The sequence below is a fragment of the Herpailurus yagouaroundi genome, unplaced genomic scaffold (genome assembly GCF_014898765.1).
Source record: "Herpailurus yagouaroundi ecotype Mexico unplaced genomic scaffold, PumYag 295, whole genome shotgun sequence".
In the NCBI taxonomy this organism is placed as follows: domain Eukaryota; kingdom Metazoa; phylum Chordata; class Mammalia; order Carnivora; family Felidae; genus Herpailurus; species Herpailurus yagouaroundi.
This window is the reverse complement of record NW_024412512.1, coordinates 3,519,046-3,531,357: the sequence shown is the minus strand read 5'-3', so window position 1 is coordinate 3,531,357 and position 12,312 is coordinate 3,519,046. Positions and strand designations below refer to the sequence as shown.

At 59.0% G+C, this 12,312-nt stretch overlaps 1 protein-coding gene and 1 long non-coding RNA gene across 5 annotated transcripts in view; one reads left to right on the top strand and one right to left on the bottom strand.

Annotated features, from left to right (window-relative positions):
• Nucleotides 1-6,434, bottom strand: part of KDM4B (lysine demethylase 4B) — a 100,006-nt gene extending 93,572 nt beyond the window's left edge. For all 3 annotated transcript variants that reach the window (XR_005786502.1, XM_040461609.1, XM_040461610.1), the window contains exon 1: nucleotides 6,337-6,434. The gene's annotated coding sequence lies outside the window, so the exon portion shown is untranslated. The remainder of the gene's footprint in view (nucleotides 1-6,336) is intronic.
• LOC121021329 (uncharacterized) lies at nucleotides 3,168-6,463 on the top strand. 2 transcript variants are annotated; one of them, XR_005786504.1, is made up of 3 exons: nucleotides 3,168-3,548; nucleotides 4,197-4,550; nucleotides 5,956-6,463. It is a non-coding gene; the product is annotated as an uncharacterized LOC121021329 (long non-coding RNA). The 2 variants fall into 2 exon arrangements; XR_005786503.1 differs by having other exon boundaries at nucleotides 3,168-3,562.
• The last annotated feature ends 5,849 nt before the right edge of the window (nucleotides 6,464-12,312 follow it).

Below are 12,312 nucleotides of genomic sequence, written 5' to 3'. Positions count from 1 at the left end.
AAAAAAAAAAAAAAGAATCGTTCCCTTAAAAATTAATTAATTAATTAAAGTACGTTAAAATAAGTTTTTAAAAAACAGGAAAGAAAATCACTTCTGCCCCGACGTCTCCCGAAGAAGCCACCTGCCGACGGCTTGATTTCTGTCTGTGAGACTCACCCAGAAGTGTGGCCTCCCAGGCGTGGGAGAGAATCAAGTCACTGCGAATCCCTCAGGATTTCCACTCGTGTGACACCCCCACCCCCCGTGAGGCTCCCTCGGCTGTGGGAGCCACGGCCGCCTCACAGGAGGGACACCCTGGAACCCCCGTCCCCTCCGCCCGTCCAAGCACAACCCGACTTCTGGCCGCACGCTCAGCAGGCAGGGGGCACCCGCCTCCCGTCCCGGCGGCCCCCCCCCCCAGACCCGAGCCAGGCCCCGCCACCCGTGCAGAGGCAGGGCGACACCGTGAAGCCAGAGCCAGCTGGGCTGTGCACCGGGTTTTTTTCCCTAACAGGCAGGGCGGCCCCGAGCCTCCTGGTGGGTTCCCTGGCTGCGACCCGCCTGACCTCTCACAGAAAGGAGAGTGTCCTCCCTGCGAGGCCCAGAGCAGAGAGGCACATATGCCGACCATCGCGGGGACACACGCTCCCATGGGCGAATTCCGAGTACGTGAAGTTTATCTCCGTCAAGTTATTAACGTCTTTCAAGTCATTTGCTCGGGACCCCGCATGCCGCGGGCCTTCCTGGCCTGATGCCCTCCCGGCCACCCGGGACCAACGATCGCAGTACGTAAGGGCAGCGCCCGGCTGTCGGGGGCAACCCCAGGTAGCTCCTCCCCACACCCGGAAGAGGAACAAGCATCGTCAGCCCAGGGATGTGTCGCAAGAGGGCGACGTTGGGCAGGGCTGCCCGGGGCTGCCTGTTTGGGTCAGGGCCATTCTCTGAGTCACGGTCACCTGGGCCCGGGGAAGGCCTGGCACCCCACCTGGGGGGTCTTTCAACGCAGGGCCTCGTGAGCTGTGGGGGGAGACACCGGCCGACCCCGAGGAGTCCTCGGCCACCACGGGCCCTACACGGCCGGGCGCCCTCGTCCGCCCGCCACCCCCCCCCCCCCCCCCCCCCCCCCCCGCCCCGCCCCAGCTGCCACCTGGTCAGGAGCAGAAGGCTGTCCCCACATCTGGAATCCAGCCCCAGGACAGAAGCCCCCTGGATCCTGATAAAGGGGCGCACTGAGCCCCGGAAGCCTCCCCGCAGAGTGGGAACAAACACGTGAGGGGTGGGGCCCCCACAGCCAGTGAGCAATCCGCAAACCGGAACCAGAGGGGAGAGGATTGCTCCGGCCCAGGACGCAGCCTCAGGTTTTCTGACTGAAGGGCTCAGAGACTGACCCTGACGGGTTATGAGGTCGGATGGCAGACGTTTTCCAGGATGTGGATGGGGGGAATCTGCACCTCTGAGGTTGTGATATGTAACATGCCTGAAAGTATGTCCTCTGAGCAAATGTGACCTTACGATGAAGGTGAACTGTGAGGAAATATAACCTTGAGAAATACTTAACTACCCTTGTCTTGGGAAGTAGCTGGGGCTCCATGAACATGATGTCTGAAAGTTCCCTGGGAACCCCAGTCCTTCTCGGGGAGGCCCATCCCCTGCCCCAAAGGGGCCTCTCTCCCCCCAACCCCTCACCTCTACCTGCCCCTGCCAGGCTCCGGGCCAGGAGGTCTGGCCATCGGATGAAACGCCCAGTGACCCCCAGCCAGCCTGCCCCCACCTCGGCACGGCTCCTGCTGGCAGAGGACAGCTCCCGAAAGGGGGCGACGGCAGTCAGGCCCTGGAGCGCGATCGCTCCCCAGGAGGGGCCTCTGCGTCACCAGGACTCGAGAGGGAACCTACCGCAGAGGTGACACAAGAGCCCCCTCAACCCCCCTCATCTGGTCCCCCGTGTGGGCCCGGTGCTGTGTCACTGTGTCCCACAAGCGGCTGCAGAGAGGGCCAGGTGCCTGTGTGTATGGTCAGGGTCCGGCAAGGAAGAGAGACTAGAAAGTCCTCCACATCCTCCTCCTCCTCCTCGGGGAGCGTCAACTAGGCCCCAGGTTCTCCGCGAGGCACGGGCACGATCCCTGACCTCACAGAGCCCGCAAGCTGGGGACCCGGCCGACCCCCGTGTCACAGAACCCTCACCCTGCCTGCCCTCGGGCCCACGGCACCACACGTGGGGAGGGCTCTACGTGCGGGCCTCCAAGCAGCAGGAGAGCACTGGCCGGCGGGAGCAGGGGGCCCAGGAGGACGGCTGACCAGGGCGGACAGCGGGCAGAAGTGCTGGGCACAGCCCGGGACGACACGGACTCCACAGAGGATGCCAGACTCGATCGGCCTTGGTGCCACAGAACCGGCCCGTCCGAGATGGCCACAGAGACAGAAGGGGACCGAACAGGCAGAGCGCCTCCCAGAGGCAGGACGCCAGGAGGCCGGGGCGTCCCCTCTGGAGTTCCCTGCCTTTTCCGGCATCCAGGAGCAGCACATCCCTGGACGGCGGCCCGTCCTCCACCCTCACAGCCAGTGGCACAGGGTCCGCCCACGGCTCTGCCTCCGGCCCTCCGGCCCCCCTCGTACAACGACCCTGGTGTTGGCACCGGGACCCCAGATAATCCAGTAACATCTCCCATCTCGGGGGCCTTCAGGTAACCCCGTCTGCCAAGCAAGTCCCTCTTACCACGCGGGGGAGCACACACACTGCCAGGCTCCCGCGAGCGAGCCGCGTGCGCCTTCGGGAGGCACTACTCAGGCCGCTCAGGTGCCGTGTGAAAAGTCCATCGTGCAAAGAAAGAAACAGTCCCCGCGTCGCTCCAACCTGGGCGCTTTCTGCTGTGGGGCACATCTCGGGAAGACCAGCACATCCGCCTACGTTCACCCAGACAGGAGCACAGTTTCTAGAACGCCGGAAACGGGACCGGGCTACCAACGGTGGTCCGCAGGCCCTGTTGTCCCCGAACCTAAGCAGACGTGGACAGCGGCCCGGGGCCACGGAGCAGAAAGAGCCGCCCTTATGCTGCAGGGTTAAGATCCCCAGGGACAGCCAGCGGCGGGGGCTGTGCAGGCGACCCCCGCCGACAACCTCGGCCTGCAAGTTCACGGTGGCGCTAGCGGGCCCGGGTATGGTGGCGGCTGTCCCAAGAGGAGCTCTTGCGCACGGCTGGGGGGGGGGGGGGGGGGGATGGGAAGTGGCACAGCCACTGTGGAATGCAGCGTGGCAGTAACTGAAAAGGTGACACAAGGGCTGGGACCACGTGACCCAGCAACCCCACGCCCGGTGTCTACCCAAGAAAAACAAAACACACGTCAGCACAGAAACCTGTAGTGAACGTTCACAGCAGCATAGTTCGTAACACCCCTAAAGGGGAAAGAACCAAAATACCCATCGACTGATGAACAGCTACACACGGTGTGCCCCCCACGCGTGGGAACACGATCAGCCAGGAGCCGGAGCGAGGCGCCCCCCCCCCTCCAAGGACGGACCCCAGACACGCGACGCTCAGGGAGGGAACCAGACCCGAGAGGCCAAGCGGGGTGTGAGTCCGCGTGGGTGAGACGTCCAGAACGGGCCCATCCAGGGACAGGAAGGGGACTCGTGGGGGCCAGGGGAGGGGGAGGGACAGTGACTGCTTCACGCACGGGTTTACATTATAGGAGGGGTTTCTTTCTGGGGGGATACAACGCCCTAGAATCAGATGGTTGCATAGCTCTGCATACATACTAAAAAGTCACTGTACTGGGGCGCCTGGGTGGCTCAGACAGTTAAGTGTCTGACTTCGGCTCAGGTCATGATCTCAGGTCTCATGGGTTCGAGCCCCACGTCAGGCTCTGTGCTGACGGCTCAGAGCCTGGCGTCTGCTTCGGATGCCGAGTCGCCCCTTCTCTCAGCCACTCCCCCACTTGTGCTCTCTCTCAAAAATAAGTAACATTTAAAAGTATATAATAAAATTTAAAAATTTAAATAAAAATCCCTGTACCGTACACTTTAAAGGGTGACTGTTACGGTATGCGAATTCTGTCTCCCTAAGGACGAATTTTTGCAAAGCCCAAGGTAGCCTGCTGGGGACCTGGCAGACCACAGGGAACTGGTCTGCTTTCTCTCAAGGATTCTAATCTCCCTGAAGGCCCCAGGCCTTTTGGACGAAGGAACCAGGAGTCTAAATTCACGTCTCGCCCTCCTCCAGAGAACCTTTTCAGTCGTGGCGCTCAGTTTCTTCAGCTACAAAATGGGCTGATCGAGGGAGAGAGCAGGTCAGGATGACCGCAGCGAGGGACCACTAAAGGTTAATCTAACCGCACGGAACGAGGTACGCACACAGAACATGCCCCACTGATCTGGGTACAAAGAGATGGCCACGTTTTGGAGATGTGGCCGTCTCCCGACAAAGCACAAGCTCTAAGAGTAAAAGCCATGCCGTCGGAGACACAGAGGAAATCGTTTCCGAACCCGTCCACAAAGGCCTGGCCCATCCGGCCCCGGCAAGCGACAAGCTGACCCAGACCAAGGCCGACACACCTTTTCTGTACAGGATCACACGGTACATATTCCCACCTACATCCTCGAGCTCGAGCTGACAGAGGCGATCTGTCCAGGCACGCCGCGCTCTGCGTGCCGATAAAACTTTACTTGCAAAAACAGGCAGAGGGCCAGATCGGTCCACCGACCAGTTAGCTGACCCCACCCCCAGATCCCTGAAGTCCACCCCTTAAGCAACAAAACCTTTTCTTCACCTCTCCTACGGGGGACTGGAGTTCCACTGCCCACCTCCCTGATTTCCTAAATCACGACAGAGCAAAAAAAGCCACACTCCAGACCACGCTTGGCCCAACTGGCTACACGGCCTGGGAGCCCAACACTGAACACGAGGTAGCCATTCTCGGGGCACCAGGGAAAGCCACCGTGGGATGGCCAGGAGCACACAGGACTGTTCGCCCCACACTGGCCAACCCCCTGCCGCCGGTCACCCCTCACAGGCCACACCCGCTCTGTAGATGTGAGCCGGGAGATGATGAGGTTGCTCGATCTCTTATGAGCCCACCATTGGCCCAGCATCTGAGGCCACCTCTTTAAAACCCTCTGTCCCGGGTTTATCAGAAAAGTACAGGAGGAGGCAGAATGCCCGGAGTGAACACCCGCAGCAGCTGGGCACTGCGATTCTTTTCAAGGTATTTTATCGTATCGTGTTCGTAATTTTTTAATGTTTGTGTATTTTTTGAGAGAGGGGGAGGAGAGAGACAGACAGACAGACAGTGTGAGTGGGGGAGGGGCAGAGAGAGAGGGAGACCCAGAATCGGAAGCAGGCTCCAGGCTCCAGGCTCCGAGCTGTTGGCACAGAGCCCGACGTGGGGCTCGAACCCACAAACGGCGAGATCGTGACCTGTGTCCAAGTTGGACACTTAACCGACAGAGCCACCTAGGTATACAACAGCCCGAAAGGTATTTTAAAGGGGCACCTGGGTAGCTCCGTCATTAGGCATCTGACTATTGATTTCGGTTCAGCTCATGAGCTCACAGTTTGTGGGATCGAGCCCCATGTCAGGCTCTGTGCTGACAGTGAGGAGCCCGCTTGGGATTCTCTCTCTCCCTCTGTGTCTCGCACATGCAGGTATGTGCACACTCTCTCTCAAAATAAATCAAGAAACGTTTTTTTCTAAAAACAGCATTTTAAGGGGCACCTGGGTGGCTCAGTCAGTTAGGCACCCGACTCTCGATTTCAGCTCAGGGCGTGATCTTGCGGTTGGGGAGTTTGAGCTCCACGTCGGGCTCTGCACGGACAGCACAGATTCTCTCTCTCTTTTTCTCTCTGTCCTTCCCCCCCTCCTCTCTCCCTCTCTCTCAAAAATAAATAAACATTAAAAAAAAAGTATTTTAAAGGAATTCTCCATTTTTAGAGCCCCCCCCCCCCCCACTTCTCCACTGTGACTGGTCACCATTTCCTGCAGGGAGTGGTTTGGGGTGAACGTGCCCCTGGATGAGCCAGGTCCTGATCCACACGACACAGATGGGGCAGCTCAAGCGGGGCGATGCCCGCATCCCCCGAAATGCGCCATGGCGAGGCACAGCACTGTCACTCGGACGCCGAAGGACGGGAGCACAAACGTGAGCGCCGGACTAGAGGAGGAGCGGCCAGCAGAGCCACCCCGAGGGTTCCGGGCTCCTCTGTGCAAAGGCTCCCGGGCCCCGGACAGCCCTGAACTCAGGGCCAAACAGCAGCCGCCTTCTCCCAGTGTGCGTGCAGGCCTGATGGGCTGCCCCGGGGGGAGCCGCGGCCTTCAGTGCCTCGCTCTCCTGTGGCCACCTGGGCCTAGGGCCCGAGCACTTACTTCAGAGTCCCGGTCGTACTGGAGAGCCAAGGCCGCGGAGGACAGGTGCCCCGTAGCTGGCAGGGGTTTCTATCAGGTCCCGGCAAGGGTGATGGTTCCTACGGTGCACAAAATAAAAGCACGATGAGCTAAACGGATCGCATGCTTAAATCTCAATTCCAGACTCTACTCCTAACAGCTGCGTGTAGCCCAAGGATACTGCCTTTACCCAGACATTTCCAAATCCTTGCCAATTCTCAAGAACAGTAAAATCATAGCTGTAAGCACCTTCCCCATTGAAGTCCTGCAACAACTGCCCGTTTTAGGCTCAGCCCCTAAAAATCAGTAGCTGACGAAGTGAGGGCTCCATGAGACAATCAAATTAAACCAAAGGAGCTTCTGGAAACCTTAAGATTCAGGCAGCTCTTCAGAGGTTTATAAGAAGTTCTGCCTCCTCCAAAGCCCCCCAGTCAGAAAGGCACCCCTCCAAGGAGGAGAGTCACAGGAACAACACGTATGTCTGGCGACCAGTGATGACACCCCCGGCAGGCGGAGAGCACAGGCAGAGGACAGAGCAGGGGCTGTACGGGGCCAAGACCCTCGGAGGGCAGGGTCCGAGCCAGTGAATGCACCGCTGGGCACAGAGACACCCCAACACTATTGAGTGGACACAGGACAAGACTCCCAACCTTCAGTGTAGCCCCGGCACCTTGGACAACCCGGGCTATCAGCTCTCCCGGATGCTCCCACGTTTTCTCTTATTTTTGTCGGGTTTTTTAAATTCCTGAGCACGACCCCATTCAACAGATCACACCGTCTCTTCCCAGGTCAGACCCCCGGGTTGAAAGCGTCAAGCTGTGGGACTGCCCGACCTCGGCTGCGCCCCTCTTCTGGGCAAGGTAAATAAACTCCCGAGGCCTCCCCGGCCTGCGCCTGCGCCCCGCGCATCCCCCTCCACAGCCCCGCTAGCACCTGCCGGAGGCAAGGCTCAAGTCTGAGGACCCCTCCCTGGAGGTGTGGCTGGCAGAGCGCAGCCCCCAGGATGTCCACGCCCTCAAGCCCTCATCCCTGCAACCTGGGGCCCTGCTCCCTTCCGCAGCAGAGGGGACTCTGCAGGTTAAGGACCTTCAGGCGGGAAGATGACCCTGGGTCACGGGCGGAGCAGGAGGGTCAGAGAAGGCGACACGACAACAGGAGCAGAGGCCTCACCGTCACACTGGGAAGGAGGAAGGTGGTGCCCCTCGAAGCCGCACAGGCAAAGAACGGACTCCCGCCGGAGCCACCGGACGGAGCCGGCCCTGCCCACGCCTCGGCGGCAGCCCCGTGAGACCCGTGCCCGCGTCCTGGCCTCCCGATCGGGGGCATCGGTGTGTGCGGTTTTCAGTCACGAAGCGTGGTTCCCCGTTACAGCGGCACGGGGACACTCACACGGTGGCTTCTGTGTGCATTTCACGGATTTCAGGGGCGTGGAGAGATCTCTTCACTTCCACTGACGGAGCGGACGCTAGGCCGCGAGCTGCTGGCCTCGGGCTTTTTTGCTCCTGTGTCGAGGGGATCACATGTCTCCCTCCTCGCTCCTGACCGTCTCCGCACAGGCTGTTCCCACGCTGGACATGGGCCACACCCACCAGCACGTGGTCTGAAAGGCAGAGACCACCAGGGCCCGTGGTTCTCAGCTGGACAGACCCAGCGCTGCCGGGCCACCGAGACCATGGGTCCTACTACCCTCCTGCTCTGGGGGACAACGACACTGACCCCCGAGCTGGGAGGCCGGGGTCGGGCCCCAGTTCTGTGGCCACAGCCCAAAGACAGCCTCTGTCCACCCTGACCCATGTCCACAGTGACCAAGGGGCCAGGCCCACCTGCCTCCACTGCTCCTTCAGGGGCCGCGTCCCCTACCCACCCCCCACCCCCCCGCCCCCACATGGCTGGCCAGCAGCCATCCTGGAGGTGCTGGGATGCCAGAGCCTGGCCTCAGGGCCCTGAAGCGTGGGCTGGGCACAGTGACAGCCTCCCAAACAGGACAGCATGGGAACAGGGAAGGGAGTGAGCTTACAGTGGAGACACTGGACGGCCCACCTCAGCCGGGGGACCAAGGCCAACACCGCGGTGACAGCACGCACCCCCGGGGTGGTGTCAGGGGGAGGGCGCTTCACTCGGGGGGTTCTCCTCCCTAAACCCATCGCCCCAGTCTCACTACGAGAAAAGCCGCAGACGCACCCAAGGAAGGGCCTTCTAGAAAACCCCTGCCCGGGCCTCTCAAAACTGTCACGGAGCATGGAGCTGAACAGAGTGCGGACTTTACTTACTAAGAATGTATCAACATTGGTTCATTAACTGCAACAAATGCTCCAGCCTGAGAGGAGGTCCCAGTGGGGAGACCATGTGGGGTGCGGGGAGCACTCTCAATTTCTCTGTCCCAGCAAGATGCTTGAAAAAAATAAAGTCTAAGTAACATTTTTAAAGAAAAAACAAAACAGAAAGGCCCAGGCAAGGCAGGCTGGGTTTGATGCTTCCTGTTGCCCAAGCTGGCCCGGCCCAGCCGCTGACCTCACTGTGGGCCCCGGGAAATCTGGGGCGCTAAGAATAGAACCCGGGAAGGGAGTCCGGTTGCAACAAGGTAAGAGCCTGCAGTGGCGACCTGAGACATCAGACATCGATGTCCCTAAAAGGCACCGTCTGACCATCCCTCCTTTAAAAAGGCACAATCTGACCACTGGAAGAGGCTGTTACTCTGACCGCGGGCATGCAGGGGCTGAAGCAGCAGGCTGGGTGGTGTTCGCTTCACCCCCCCCCCCCCCCTGCAAAGGGCAGGCAGGCGGGGCCAGGAAGCAGCAGCAGCAGGAAACAGGGAAAGAGCCAGCTGCACCTCAAGGCTGAGGCATTAGGGACTGCCACCACCTGGTGGCCTCTCTGGGGAACCCCCTGCTTGGCTGGATAAGGAACCCCTGAGTCCCCTGGTCCTACCAGCTCTCAGCTGTCCAGGGCTGACCCTCAGGGTAGGTCTGGAGGGCTGGCCCACACCAGACCACACTGCCCATTCGTGCCCTGGAGCTGGGCCCGGGTTTTGGGAGGCAGAGCGCTGACTGGGCAGCCTCCGGGCCAGATGGGAAGGGAGCCCTCACCTACTCATTCAGCTACCTGGCCAGGAGGACCAGACGCCCAACTCTGCCTGCTCGTCCATGGCCACAAGCCCCAGGTGGCCCTCAAAAGGGGCCTGGCATCCCCTGCTCTCCACCCAAGCCTACAGGGGCTATTTGTGACCCTCACAAGGCAGGGAGACCCCCAAAGCTTCAGAAGGTCCACCGACCTGAACACACTATCGTCAGATCAGCATGAACTCCGGCTTTCTGAAAAACGTACGTATACAGACAGGTGGACGCAGAAATAAACACAGGTGCGCACGGAGGCATGCGTGGGTTCGGATTCCCATTTCCAAGCTCTGTCGACTGACAGGAGAGGCCCCGACACCCAGCTCACCGTTCTCAAATACCATTCTCCAACGTGGAGAGGTGTCCTATTCCGGGGCTGAGGCAGGAAATATACAAGGTGAGCCGAGAGAGCATCTCCAGCACTTGGGAGGAGCAGGAAGGAAGGCAACCCTCCCTAGAGGGTGTGGTCACGAAGGAAGGACACAGGACCCCAGTCGAGGAGCGCCCGATGGCCAAAGCCAAGGGCAACTGAGGCGACAGAATGGTGACGGTGCCAGACTACCACGCGCAGGACAGAATAAATGCTCCTAAATCTTCACTGGCGCAAAATTCAAAACATACCGTAAATGAGGGAGAAGGGGCTGCCCTCTTCCACAAAAGAATTCCAATTCACAGATGGAGAAGCAGCCAGAGTAATACGAAGTCACAGTAAAAACCAGCGCAGGGAGATGCCCAGCAGGTGCTGCAACGGACGGGCACAGGTGTGAGAGGAAACGAGGCATCTGCACAGTCTCAAAGTCCCGAAGGGAAAAGCAGCACCTTTCCCTGCAGAGTCCCGGGCAGCGGCACCACCGTAACCGTGGGATGGGGGCTGACGTCACCCACCGGCAAAGAGACACAGCGGCTGGCGGCGCAGAGAACTCAGCGTGTCCCACACCGCGTGACCTGCATCCGAACCCCAGAGAACACCGGGCACGAGGCAAGTTGAGGGATGTCCGGCAGGATCCCCGACCAGCGTTCTCCAAAAGCATCGAGGTCACAAGAGATCAGCAAAGACGGAAACGGTCCCAGCCCCGAAGAGCCGGAGGTGTGATGGCTAAACGCAATACAGGGTCCCGGGTGGGGCTCTGGGGCAGACACGCGTGTGACAGCTGGCGGAATCCAAATAAAGGCTGTGGTTTGGTAAATACTCTTGCTCTGTGCTGCCTGCTTCGTGTGGGTTATTCTGCAGTTATGTTCCATGCTAGCAGCGGGGAGGTGGCTGAAAAGTACCCGAGAACTCTCGATGCTGTCTTTGTAACATTTCAATCCGTCTAAAATTGTTTCCAAATAAAAACTCAAAAAAAAGCCAACCTTTACCTCTGTCCTCTGAAGCTCGCTGCACAGCAGGTTTTAGCTGGAAGAAGAGAGTGGCTGTAAAAAGATCCAGACCGATAAGCGAAGAAAAGCAAGCTGACGCCACACTGCAAGCTAGTTTCAGGACCCACGGAAGACCCGGCCTGCCGAACCCAAGTTTCAGCTCCTTCTGCAAGAGGCCAGGAAGCGACACGTCTCATCGAATTTCCCATACTGGCCAAAGACCCTCTTACTCACAGCCTCGCACCAAACCCTCCGTATCCTAAGGGACCCTGAAACCCAACTGTGGACGTCGTGATGGCTCAGTCAGGGACGTGGCGGGCACCCCAGGCTGTGTGGATCCCGACGAAGAAGGGTCTGGTCTCGTTACGTGGAGACGTAAGAACCACATTACCTTCCTTACTGCCCACCCCCAACAGCAGACACAACTCAGGATGACAAAACTTACAGTAAACTAGACAGTGTGGCACCAGCACGAGGACAGACACAAGAGATCAACAGTCCAGGAATAAATCCACACTTGTGTCTTAATTGTTTATTTCTTGTGCGACAGAGAGAGAGTGCTCGAGCATGAGCAGCGGAGGGGCAGAGAGACAGGGGGACAGAGGATCCAAAGCAGGCTCCGGGCGGTCAGCCCAGAGCCCAATGGGGGCTTGATCTCATAAACCGTGAGATCGTGACCTGAGCCGTCGAGAGGCGGACACTCAACCGACTGAGGCACCCAGCCGCCCCCGGAAATAAATCTGCACTTGTAAAGCCAGCTGATTTTCCAGGAGCTGCAAGACCAGTCGAAGGGGAAGGAACACTCTTTTCAACAACTGGACACCCGTGCGAGAAAGAATGAAGGTGAACCCCTACCTCACACCACATGCAAAACTCACCTCGAAATGGATCCTAGGTCGAAACGCAAGAGCTCAATCTATAAAACGCTTAGAAGACGACACATGAATTCATCTCTGTGACCACGGATTAGGCAATGGTTTCTAGACGCGACACCAACACCACAGCCACAGAGCAAGGGAGGAAAAAGGAGGCCAAAACCCCAGAGAAAGTGGTAACAGGGCAGTCGGGGCCTGTTCCTGAAATGATGACACTTTTCACACTATGTCCTCTGTTTTCACGAACTTTCTCCCTGGAGAGCATGGTGGTGTCGTGGGGACAACCACAGGCTCCAGAGGCCTGGGTCAAGCTCCAGTCATGTGAGCTGGGGCAAGTTCCTAACTGGGCCTCAGTTTCCTCATCTGTAAAGTGGGGTCACCATGTTAATGCCCTACTCGTGCAGTTGTGGGGGCTTAAATAAGGCAACCGACATAAGCACTTAAAGGAGTCCCTGGCACACTGTAAGCCCTCTACAAATGGCACTTGTTACGGGCTCACTCAGCCTGGGGCACCTGGGTGGCTCAGTCGTTAAGCGTCAACTTCAGCTCAGGTCATAATCTCATGATTTGTGGGTTCGAGCTCCACATTGGGCCTTCTGCTGTCAGTGCTG